The following is a 12,871-nucleotide window of genomic DNA, read 5'->3' as shown; positions in this document are numbered from 1 at the left end:
ATCAGGATTTGGTTCTAGCCAGAAAAAGCATCCATAAAGCTGAGCATTTGATGACTGGCCGTGGCATCGACCAGCAGATCTATGCGGGGCAGAGGATAGCTGTCTTTGGGGCAAGCTCGGTTCAGGTCAGAGTAATCGACACAGAGTCGCCATTTGCCATTGTTCTTGCGGACGAGGACCACGTTTGACAACCATTTAGGGTAGTCGACATTTTTGATGAATTGGGCCTCAAGGAGTTTGTCGACCTCTGTGGCTATAAGAGTATTGCGCTCCGAATAAAAAACGCGCTGCTTTTGGTGGTAAGGTCGGAAATGAGGTTCAATGCTGAGGCGATGAGTTATGAAAGAAGGGTCGATGCCTGGCATATCTGAGTGAGTCCAGGCGAATACATCATTGTGCTCGGTCAGAAGGGCAGTAAGGTCGGCCTTAGCTTGGGGAGATAGCTGGCTGCCGATCTTAGCAGTTTTTATTGGGTTAGTGGAATGAATGGGAATCTCAACGAGGTCCTCCACCGGTTCGCCTCTGACTAGCTCGTTCTCATCTCGGGCATCAAGTCCTTCAATGATCATGGCCTCCTTCAGCTTGACTTCCTTGAGTGAGGCGACATAGCATTCCCTGGCTATGGTCTGCTACCCCTGTACTGTCCCGACCCCCTGGTCGGTGGAAAATTTTATGGCGAGGTGGTAGGTTGAAGTGACAGCTTGAAAGGCGTTGAGGGCGGTGCGACCAAGGATGATGTTATAGGCAGAGGGACAGTCGACCACAAGGAAAGTGAGCAACTTGGTAGTCTGCCGTGGGTATTCGCCGATGGTGATGGGAAGGTCGATGGAGCCGATGGAGGTCACTCAGTCTCTAGTGAAACCGACCAAAGGGGTTTGGAGGAGGGACAGGCTTTCCTCCCCAATTTTGAGCTGGCGGAAGCAGCTGAGGAATATGATGTCTAAAGAACTGCCGTTGTCGATGAGGACCCGTCTGACCTTATAGTTGGAGAGAAGGACAGAAATGACGATAGGGTCATCATGAGGATAACGGATGCCCGTACAGTCGGCGTCCGTGAAGGTGATGGGTTCTGTCTACTGCTTGGGCTGTTTAGAAGGTCGGTCTACCGTGTCCACTGCTCTGTCCGAGCCTTGCCTTATCTTCCTGAGCTCTGCCCTCTGAGCGGAGCGGGATGGTCCGCCACAAGCAAGGCCACCAAAAATGACTCGGATTTCACCAACTGGCGGAGGGGGATTACCTGGGGGCCGAGGCTGTTATGGGGGGCAGTCACGGCCTTGGTTAGGTTGGGCTGGCTGCCGGGGTGGGGTACGCCAACGGTTATTTCTGAGGAGCTCGGTTCTTTGCCTCTGTTGTGGGCGGGTGTCCGTGAACCGGCTGAGACGCCCTTGGCGATTGAGGGTCTCGACCTGATCCTTGAGGTTGATGCAGTCATCAGTGTTGTGGCCATGATCCTGGTGGAAACGACAATATTTGGACTGGTCTTTTCAGGTGGAAGGGGTTCGTGAGGGCAGGGGCCATTTGAGGGGGTAATCCCGTTGGATCTGGTGGAGGACTTGTTCCATGGGAGAATTAAGGGGCGTGTACCGCTCAAACCGACCGGGAGGTCAGGCTGGTGCCGACCTTTCAGCGCGAGGAGGTCGGTCGGTGTATTGGGGTGTTTGGCTGTTGTACTGGGTGTTTCTGGGTTCCGAGTCTTTTCTCTTTTCTCTGGGGGTCGGGTTTTTGGATATTGGATCCTGCCGAGCGGCTAGTGAATCTTCGACATTCATATACTTCTGGGCCTTGGATAATAGGGCTGCCATGGAAGTCAGGGGGTTTTTGGAGAGGGAGAAAAGGAAATCGGACGATCGTAGCCCAGCCATGAAAGCCGCGAGGATGACCTTATCATCATTCTCCGCTACTTGTAGGGCTTCGGTGTTGAAGCGGGTAACGAAGCTGCGCAGCGACTCCCCCTCGGTCTGACGGATATTGAGGAGTTGGGTTGAAAGGTGGAGTTGGCGCTGGGCTCCAATGAAATGGCTGAGGAAGGAGTCGCTGAGATGCTGAAAAGTGGAGACAGAGTCCGCTGGTAACTGACTGAACCACAGTCGAGCTGACCCCTTTAGTGTCACGGGGAAAGCCTGACACATGATCTCGTCAGGGAAGGCATGAAGGATCATGAGGGTACGGTAGGTCTCCAGATGGTCGACTGGGTCCATCGTACCGTCAAAGGAGTCAATGGTGGGCATCTTGAACTTGGCGAACAAGGGTTTGTCCCAGATGAAGGCAACAAATGGTGAATTTGCCATGGTAGAGGGTTTATGCTGAATATTCTGCATGACTCCTTGGAGTTGGAGCTTCATTGCGCGGAGCTTAGCGTCCCAGAGGGGAACGTGGTCACCATGGTCAGTCAATGGAGGCTGGACGCTGCTAGCCTCCCCTTCAAGGGCTGGTGTTACAACCGACGGGTATGGGGGTGGTGGTGGATTTATATGTGAGTGGGGAGGTTGCAAACCTTTCAAGTTGGGTGGATGGAATTGTGGAGCAGTATGGCTCGGGGCTCTTTCTTGGTTGGGGGGAATATCTGGAGGTGGGGGAGGAGGCATTGGAAGATTCCTTTGGAGTAAAGCATTTATCAAGGCCTGGTTTTGCTCGGCCATGTGGTTAATGCTGTTTGTAAGCTCGATAAAATACTGTGGTGGGTTGTTTGGATTGGGGGGGTCGGCTTGATGGTCGGCGGCATTATTGTGAGAAGCCATGGATCTAGTCGTGATCATGCACTTTGACGGGTAGGAGAAAAAGGTTGTTAGAACGGGGCCTCCGGCGACAGTGAACACAACTGGCGCGAGGAGCAAAGCGTTCCCACAGACGACGCCAACTGTTGATACAGTTTATCCCCGGTGAATGGAGCGAACTGGTCCAAACTCCTGAAGCCCAAGCCCAAATGATCGAGCCTACTGGATACCCTGCAAACAAGTTCAATGGGGAACGGGGTAGTCCCCCAGTGAACCCTCCGACGATCAAGTTAGGAAGAGAAGTAGAGTATATGGGAGAAGATTAAAGATAGAAAGCTTCACCTTTTTTTTGTCTACAACGTTCGCTTATATCCTTTGGCAATCATTTCGCTGTCCCTTCCGACCTACTCTCCTTACCGAAAGCCTATGTTGTAGCTTACCTTGCTCAGGGTAAGGGGGTCCTGTTCCGGCGGAGAGGTATTGTCGTAATAAATGCTATGATGGGCTGCATTAATGGTGATGTGCAGTGGCAATAACTTTGCAGATCTTTGTCTGCTAATGTGGTTCGTCCTTCTCTTGCTGTGTGTTTGAATGTCATTGGCTCTTTATGCCATGTTGGACTCCAGCTGTCCTGGACCTCGTCAGCTGGGTTATGCACTAGGCTTCAAGTGATGGGCCATAGGTGATTCATGGCCTTTATGGGCTTATACATGTCAAAAATATTTTAAAAAATAACTAAAATTGAAAGCTATTTTCAAAAAGTATTGGGTATCTTTCAAGTTCAAAATATGAATTTTAGAGAGCTCGAAGGGGCTATAGAGCTCACCACTAGTCATGTTTTGATAATGCGAACTATTTATTTTATAAGACACTTTATATTTCATGCATGAAAAGAAATAAAGAGTAAATTACACTGAGATCCCTTGAGGTTTGGTCCAATTACATTCTATCTCCTGACGTTTTAGAAATTATATTCTCACCCATGTGGTTAATAGTCTCATTTTACAAACTCCTCTACTTATATGAAAGGTAACAACTCTTAATAGAAAAACATAGATAATTACATTGGAGAAAAAAAAAGTAAAGTAAAGGAATTCAGAAAAAAATAGAAGAGGTAAAGCAAAATAAGAAAAGAGAGAATGTATAAATTTAATGTCTTCATTCCGTCTAAATAATTACAATAATAGAAGAGTTAGTGTAATTTCTCAAACGTCGGGAATGATATATATTAAATCCAAATTTCAGAGGGTGTAAGTGTAATTTATCCAAAAACAAATCTATAAAATTATGATTCGAATTATCAAAATGAAATATGTTGTGGACCCTAAAACCCCTCAAATTCTCTAAAGTTTTCTATTTTAGATAAAGAAATTCAACCCTAAAAAATTCAAAATATTTGACTTGTCTGGTTTTTTTTTCATAATTTTTTTTAAAAAAAAAATAATAATTAATTTAATAAAAATAAATATCAAAAAATTATTTTTAAATTCTAAAAAATTATTGTTGACCTTCCAAAAGATAATATAGTGTAAAAATAAAAAATTATTTGTTATTTTTTTATTTCTTTCACTAAATTAATTTTAACGTTTTTAAAAAATTCTAAATAAATTTCTAAAAACCTAATAAAACATAACCTTTGTTTCCTCTCGAAACTATCTACATAGACCAACCACATGAAAAATAAATAATTTGACTGAAATCACTAACCAGTGGAGGTTAGAATTTTTTTTTTTACCAAAAAAAAAGTGATAAATATTATAAATATGAATAATTAAAATTGTAATTTTTTTTTACCTATTTGTAAATAACTTTTACTGTTCCACTAATAAATATTCCCCCCCCCCCCTCCCTTTTTTTTATTATAATGCCTCCTTTGATTAGTGCAAAAAAAATTAATTTGTTAGCTTATTTGGCTATATTTGTTTGGCTCCATAAGATAGAGAAGATAAGAATATAGTATAATTAAGTAAGGAGATTATCAGTATGGTGATATTAGATTGTAGACTGTAACAAGCCAGACATGCATTGGATTAATTAGTCATCTAATTTCATTTTTTTATGTGATTTAATGATTTACGTGAATTATTTGATAAAGTGATTTAATTCTGACTCAGAATAGGTAATATAAGACTTCATAATTTCAATTTGACATATATGGGATCGATATATATGTATGATATTTATATATGAGTGATTATTTTATGTTTAATTGCAAAAAATTTATATGTCTATGAATTTCTGATTCAGTAATTTAAACATGGCTAAATAATTGTAATTTAATGTGCATGAGCTTAATTTAAGTTTAATTGTGTAATAAGTGAACTTAATAAGGGTTGTATATGATTAGATTATTTATATTTTATTACTTTGGTTAATAAATGACTAACCATGTTTTAATTGGAGATTGAGAATCTAACTAGTTCTTAATTCTAATCATCCATGTTTAAGAGGAGAAGAGTTGAATAGTGAGAGAGAGTGAGTGGGTTTTGTTGGAGAGTTTTAGAGGGAGTGAAGGTAGAGCTCGAGAGGAGAAGAGCTAGGGTATTGAAGAGAAGGCCAATTCTTGTTGTATTTCATCAAATTGAAGATATAAAAGGTTAGTTTTGAGCTTAATTTCTTATTAGCTACCATTAACTAACCAAGAATAAAAAGAATTTAAGTTCAATTTCTTGAGTTAGTAGCTAATGTAAGAAGGTACAACTTGTATTCATGTAATATGAAGGAATGATGAATTATGATTAGAAATTCTTTCATGCATGTATTTAATTGTTGTGGAATTCTTGTGTTTGAGGTCAATCCTCACATGTTCATGAGTTTTGAAGTTAAGATCATGAAAATAAAGAGTTATGAAATTACATGTTTATGTTAACTTGAGAATAGGTGAAATTGAGTAGGAAGTCTACATGCATGGCATCAATTCATAAAAGTCATGTTCATATACTTGATTTCTTCCATGGTTTATGAGATTTAAAGAGAAAACTCCATAGATTTTGAGAATTGGGACTCAAATATGCATGTTTTATGATTTTACATTTCAAGTCTAAGTTTTGATCTCTTACATGACAATTGAGTTTTGGTATGAAGTTCTAATTTTTATTTGATGTTAGAAATTGTTCATTTAACTTGTTTTGATGAGTTTTGAGCCTTGAATGGCATGAAAATAGAGTTGCTTTTGTAAAGAATAAGTTCCCATTCAAGCAGATTTTTGTTTTTCGAACTGTTTTAGGCCAAGACCGCTCGAGCAGCTTGGGCTACCGCACGAGCGGCCGGTCCTCTTTTGCTCAAAGATATACACTGCTTCACCATCGCTCGTGTGGCCAAGTCCACCGCACGAGCGGCCACACCACCGCACGTGCGGCCAAACAGGGCAGTTTTTCCAATTTGTTTTCTTTCTGTTTTCTGACTTCCGGGTCTTCATTTACATGGTTTTCACATGACATATACATCCATACGCATCTCATGAACATGGAAATAATTGAATGATCAAGTAACGGATAATTGAATGAGGTTAAGAACCAACTGCATGACTCGGATATGTATTGAAGAATTATGCTATGAATGTTTGTATTTGTAGGTCAAGACTTGAAGACCGTGCAACCGGTTTTGGAAGTCCACTATGAGTAATATTTCTGTAAAGATATGTTTGTATGGTATATGTTTAAATTGTTATATGATAAGCTATGGTTTCTAAAATGTTATTTTGATACGTGAATGAATGCCCCATTTTGATCCATTATGGCATCCACATATAGTCCCCAGTCATGGGGGACGACATGTAAATACGGGTCCATGACATATATGTGATACGAGATCTCGTTAGCCACATCATTGTAGTGATATGTGTTTAATCGATATCTAGAACCGATTACTCTAGTCGAAAGACGATATGTAATATGTTATATGAGATGTACCATTATGTTATGTTTTGATGTGAGACTGATATGAATGATTGTGCCATGATTGGTTTTACGGATATGTTATATATGGAATTCGTTCACTAATTCATTTATTTATAGGTGAGCGTTCTAAAGGGCAAGTGTAGGAAGGTTTTTACCAAGCCACCGTTTTGAAGCCTACAAAGTGTTTTGGGTGCCTCTGAGTTGGGGCTAGGCCTAGAAGGCCGTTAGCAAACTTTTAATTATGTTGTACACTTTTGACCTGTACATATGTTTTGTATAAGATTTAATGTTATATGTTATGTAATGCAAGTGGGTAAATCAACATTTTTGCATGTAATTATTTGTTCATATAAATGCACAGCTCATTGGATTATTGGTGTTTTAGTCTTTTGCTTCCATAGGCCCCGATTATTTTTATTGTATAGGAAGGCCTTTGGTAATTCAAAAATTACTGGCCGATTATGATGCCGAACTTCTAGAGGCGGGTTTTGTAAGAACCTAAATTTTTAGACAACTAATTAGTTTATTAATAATAATATTAAGTCAATCAATAGTGATTGTTAAACCATTAAATTATAATATTAATAGGACCATAATTAATATCAATATTAAATTCTTTTAAATAAAATTGTTTATCTTGATGTGATTAAAATTATGTATCAAAATACAGTTGTGAAAACTAAATGGATTAAATTGATAGAAAATAAGCTAGTTAGAATTTAGTAGGAAGAAAACCATCCAGTTGAAAATAATAATATTAAATAAGTAAACAAATAAATAAATTATATATACATATTAATATTGTATTGACACCAATTTCAATTCAATTCAATTCAAAAAAAAAAAAAAGTGATCAAGTTGCAAGGAAAGTGGCTGACTGCCACTTCCTTTTCTTTTTATCTAGGTTACCTGGCTTGCATGCTTATTTTTTTCCCAAGTGCACACTCAACCTCCCTAAGAGAAGTAAGCATGTAATGGCATTCCAAGCCTTGATTAAGGCAGCCACGGCAGGCACAATCTGTAAGCTACCATCTAAGCATTAGATGAGAGTTCCTAAGCAAAAAGGAGAAGTAAAGTAAAAAAAAAAATAATAATAATAAATAAAATAATAATAATAACAAATTAGGCCCTCAAACTCCTATATTCAGCCTTATTACACACACTTGTAAGAGCAAAACAAAGAGAGAAGAGAGGGAGAGAAAACAAGAGAGAAGAGAAGGAAAGAAGGGCCTAACACTTGGGTTTTTTTTTTTTACTTCACTAAGGTAATAATACATCACCTCTATCCTCCCTTAGATATCTCTAACTGAATTTATATAATTTATATATGCAAGACTAAGCATGGTTAATTCATATATAGCAAAATAGTACCATGCATGTTTAAAATTTTGATGGGATGAGGGTTTCATTATGTTATAATTTCCTATTCCTTCTTGCAAATATAGATATATGGCTTAGCTACTGTTTTTAAGTGTTCAATATTCTCCATTGTTGATATAATCTTGCAAAAGAGTAAAATGAGATGAGAATGGCTTCCCTTTACCTGAAACTTAGATCCTTCCTCACTATTTCAGACTTTATCAGATGAAAAGAGGGCTTTAATAAATTGAAAATAATTGATGTTAAAAATCTATGTATACTGGAAGCATATATAGGTGTTATGCATTGTGTAAAATTTTTATAAAATCATTGGATACCATTTTCTTACCGAAACAAATATTTTCCCTAAGAGTCACTTACAACATAGCAAAAGCAGTGGCTTCAAACAGGTCCCATTTTCTCTACAAAGGGTATTTTTTTGCACGACTACTTGGAAAAGTTAGACTTTTAAGTTACCTTTCGAACGCCACTGGTTTCATAATTTTTTTATTAAGTATTGAGAGAGAAACGCCAAATTTTCCAAAACGTGATAGAATCTGTCCAGTTTTCTTATAAAAATTATTTGACCTCCTTCGACTGGTTTTCAGTCTTCATACTCCTCTGAAAATATGTTCTAAACCCAAAAATTTAGCAAACTGTTCTGACTATGCCTTTTTTCGACACCATTTGAGGACCCTTTTTATTTTTCGAACACAGAACACCTGTGCTGACGTTTTCATGGCCTGAATATTTTTTTATTTTATTGCTGTTTGGAGGCAGCAGCAATGCTGACTTTACCAGGTCACCGTTTATTCCACATAATAAATTTTCAAGTGGTTCAAACTGGAAAAGTTATATTTTTAAGTTGCCTTTCAAACGCCGCTGGTTTCGTAAATTTTTATTAAGTATTGGGAGAGAAACACAAATTTTTCCAAAATGTGATAGAATCTGTCCAGTTTTCTTAGAAATATTATTTGACCATCTTCTGTCGATTTTCAGTCTTCGAACCCTTCTGGAAACATGTTCTAAACTCAAGTATCTAACATTCTGTTCTAACCATACCTTCTTTTGACACAGTTTGAGGCGGCTTTTATTTTTTTCAACACAGATTACCTGTGCTGGAAGTACTGTAACTCACTATCCCAGAAAAACTAGTTTTCTTCCAAAATTTATTTCTCCCTTTAAAAATCGTTTTTAGCTCAAGTATTCTTCTCGGAATATTTTCCTAACTCAATGAATTAGCACCATTTAAAATATCGTAATGATTGAACCTCGTTTGGTATGGGTTTCATTTTTTACATACAGTGCTGAAAAAAAAAAGTAGTATGTGAATTATTAAGAAATTTTGTGATAATTCCTAAGACATTCTATCATATTTATTTGGGTTGCCATACACGATTGTGTTGTGCTATATAAACATTATGTCACTGTAGTTTTCAAACTAAAACTTGTACATGCATCAAAATGTGAATTGGACAAAGTAAAGGGACACGGAATCGAACAGATACATTAAAATTTAAAAGTGATGGGGTGAGCCCGGTTTAGAATTTTGCGCAAGTGAGTTGCGAACCCTAACATGGCACGGGAAGGTATTTCGGCTCTTATCGGTACAGGCGATATAAGGTTGGTGGTGCGGGTGTCACAACGTAGACCGTTCCCTTGGGGCAGACCGTGATGTCACGACTCGGGTACGTAACCCTGGTGCGTGGGCATCACTGGTAGTTACAGTAAGTAACATTTGAATATTTGACCAAGGGGGAGTCAGAATTGCTCGCGGCCATCGCTTAGCGGTTAAGTGGAAATAGTGCTCCGCGGAGAGTTACTTAAATTTATCTGATAAACTGAATCTATGAGAAATTAGAAAGAAAAGCATGCATTTTCCTTATGATGAATCACCATTTCCATTTGTCATTTTTATTTATTTATCTATTGTTATTATTTTAACTATTAGAATTTCTGTTATGCTTATTAAATACTACTTATTATTCTGTTATTATACGATATTTATTATTTATGAGTATTATTATCGGGGTGGGTATTTTCGGGTTGTAGTATATTACTGAGCTCGTCGCTCATTGGCATTCTTGTTGCCCTGGCGTTTTATGCCAGGTACCGAAGAAAACGAAGGAAACACCGAGGCCGTGCAAGGTGACATTCAGCCTTGGTTAGCTTGAAGAGTCCCCAAATTCCACAAACCATTTCCTATATTTCTCTATCTTTTCTTTCGCAGTGGTTTTAAATTTCTTTTTGTGTACCGAGACCAAGTTTTAAGTTCTATTAGAATTGTAATTTTAAAATTTTTGGGTTGTTAATTAATGGATATTAGTGATGCTTGATGGCAACATTGATTTTAAGTCCTAAATCTTATTATGATGTCCAAAAAAAAAATTGGGGCGTCACAACATGGTATCAGAGCTTAGGTCTAGAAACCCTTGAGACCTTGGGTAGGCTTAAGCACGTGTCATTTACCACACTTTAATTAAAAACATTTAATGACCTAAGACCATACTGAGAGTGTAACAACGTTGTATTCTCCTTGTAGGATGTCAAGCCCATCTTATAACGAGGACTAGCTCTCGGATCCCGAACCTGAAAAAGAACCCTTATTAACAGACCCAGAAGTAGGGGCGGAAACTGAGGACGAGGACCTGGATGAGGATCCGGAAGAGGAGATGATGGATGAAGAGGAGCTTGAGCCTGAGGAGGAAGGTTTGGAGGAATATCCAAAAGAAGAACCGCCAGACGAAGAAGATGCAGAGGTAGACACGAAAGTGGAAGTCGTGGAACTCTTGGCCGTCGTTCCACCGGAAGAGTTTGGTTGGGCAGGAAGTGATACTGAGTCCGACCCCATCTCCTCAATTGAATATGCCTTCGAGGAAGGTGAAGCGGACTCAGGGGACGTAGTGCAGATGGGGGCATTTTCGATAGGGCTAGAGGCGTATGTTAAGCTAGAACCCCTAATACCTTGCGAGTGGAAGCACCGAAGGGGGGACGACAAATATCTGAGGCCTGTGCAAGTTATCCGGGAGTTGGCAATGGTCATGTATGAGGTAGGACCGCTACCACCAGCCCTAGAAGACAATTACACTAATTTCTTCCACCCACGAGACATCTTCCTGGCAACCCCACCAGCTGGAAAGCTCATACCCACGAATGGGACAGTCGACTTCTCCGACCCACTCACCTACGAAGAAGTCCCTATAAGGATCTTGGGCCAACATGCGGGAATGGGAGGGCTTAAGCTGCTAGTTCGTTGGAAGTGCTATGAGCTGTATGATGAGAGTTGGGAGTATGCCTGGAAAATGCATCAGCACTACCCATGGCTTTTTGTTTGAGGGGAGGAGAGACTGAAGAGGGTAGACTAGGCGGATAAACAATTTTGTTAGAATTTCATTGTAAAAGCCTAGTCTAATAGTGGTTATGAAATGGGGTGAAATAATCCCCTCGGTTTGGTAATAAATGTAATTTTTGGTCATGTAACCGATCCTTGTTGCAATGAAAAGCTTCAGTTCTAGTTAAACTTAGTGAATACTTGTTCGCATAAATTAAATAATTAACTAAGTACTTACATCATGCCGATAATAAACAATTAATATTCTTCATGCAGAAAATGGCAGGAAGAACTAGGGGAAATGGATTCAATGACAACAACAACGACAACAACACCAACAGTGACGTCATGAATTTCGTTCAAGCAATTACTAATGAACTAAGAAACCAATCCAGGCATGAAAACAACAAGGCAGAACTAATAGCGAAATTTCAAAAACTCAAGCCCTAGAAATTTTACGGAGAACCCAATCCCTACTCGGCGGAGGCATGGATAAGGCAAGTGAAGAAAATATTGGAGACGCTAGAAATTCAGAATGAGCAAGACCAAGTGTCCCTCGCCTCATTTCTCTTCGAGGGGGAGGCCGATTTCTGGTGGACAATGATCAAGGAAAGTCGTCGAGTGGCAGAACTATCTTAGAGACAGTTCGAGGAATTGTTTATGGAAAAGTACTTCTCAAACTCGGTAAGGCAAGAGATGATCCAAGAATTCCTCCAATTGAAACAAGGGGGCATGACTGTGACACAGTATGCCAATCGGTTTGAGGCCCTTTCTCGCCATGCTACAGCTATAGTGGCAAATGAAATAGATAAGGTAAGGCGTTTTGAGTGGGGACTCAACTCGGGACTCCGAGACAAGCTAGTCGCAGTGCAGCTATGTACTTATGCACAAGTAGTAGATAGGGCTCTTGCTCTAGAAAGAAAGAAGATGGACACTGCAAAGACTCAAGGTCAGCAGTCTAGAGCCAATCAGCAAAGAAGCGGAGGACCCTCAAGGAACAATAGGACCCTTGCCACTTCGGTACCTTATACAAGGGCGCCACAACAACAGCAAGGGTACAATACCGAGCAGCGTAATGGGGAAAGGACTATAAGGTGCCATGAGTGTGGCCAAGAAGGTCACTTCAGGAACAACTGCCCTCTAAGGTCAGGCTACTATATCAATCAAGGAGGGGCTGCTCAACGGAACAAATGCGCTCCAACCTAGGGAACACGAACTGTGCAAATTCCCAATCCGGAAGAGGTCAACCGCCAACTAATCGGAATGTGGGACAATTGAGAACTCAACAGCCTGGAGATGCCAATGCAAGGAAACCTTGGGTGCCAAATCAAGGTGCCCCCGGGAGAGTCTTTGCACTCCAAGAAGGAGAAGACACTGGAAATCCTTCAGTGATCCAAGGTATACTTATCTTTATGAACTCGTGTGTACAAGTCTTGTTTGATTCTGGAGCATCACACTCTTTCATATCTGCTAAATGTGTTACAACTTTGGGATTAGAACCTGAACGATTAGAAATGCCTATGAGTGTAGCCTCATCGCTAGGAGGTCAAATTCGAGTAGATCTTGTA

The sequence above is a fragment of the Camellia sinensis genome, chromosome 5, assembly GCF_055761805.1.
Source record: "Camellia sinensis isolate YWXY chromosome 5, ASM5576180v1, whole genome shotgun sequence".
Lineage (NCBI taxonomy): Eukaryota > Viridiplantae > Streptophyta > Magnoliopsida > Ericales > Theaceae > Camellia > Camellia sinensis.
The sequence above is the reverse complement of the archived record's forward strand: the minus strand, read 5'-3'. Positions refer to the sequence as shown.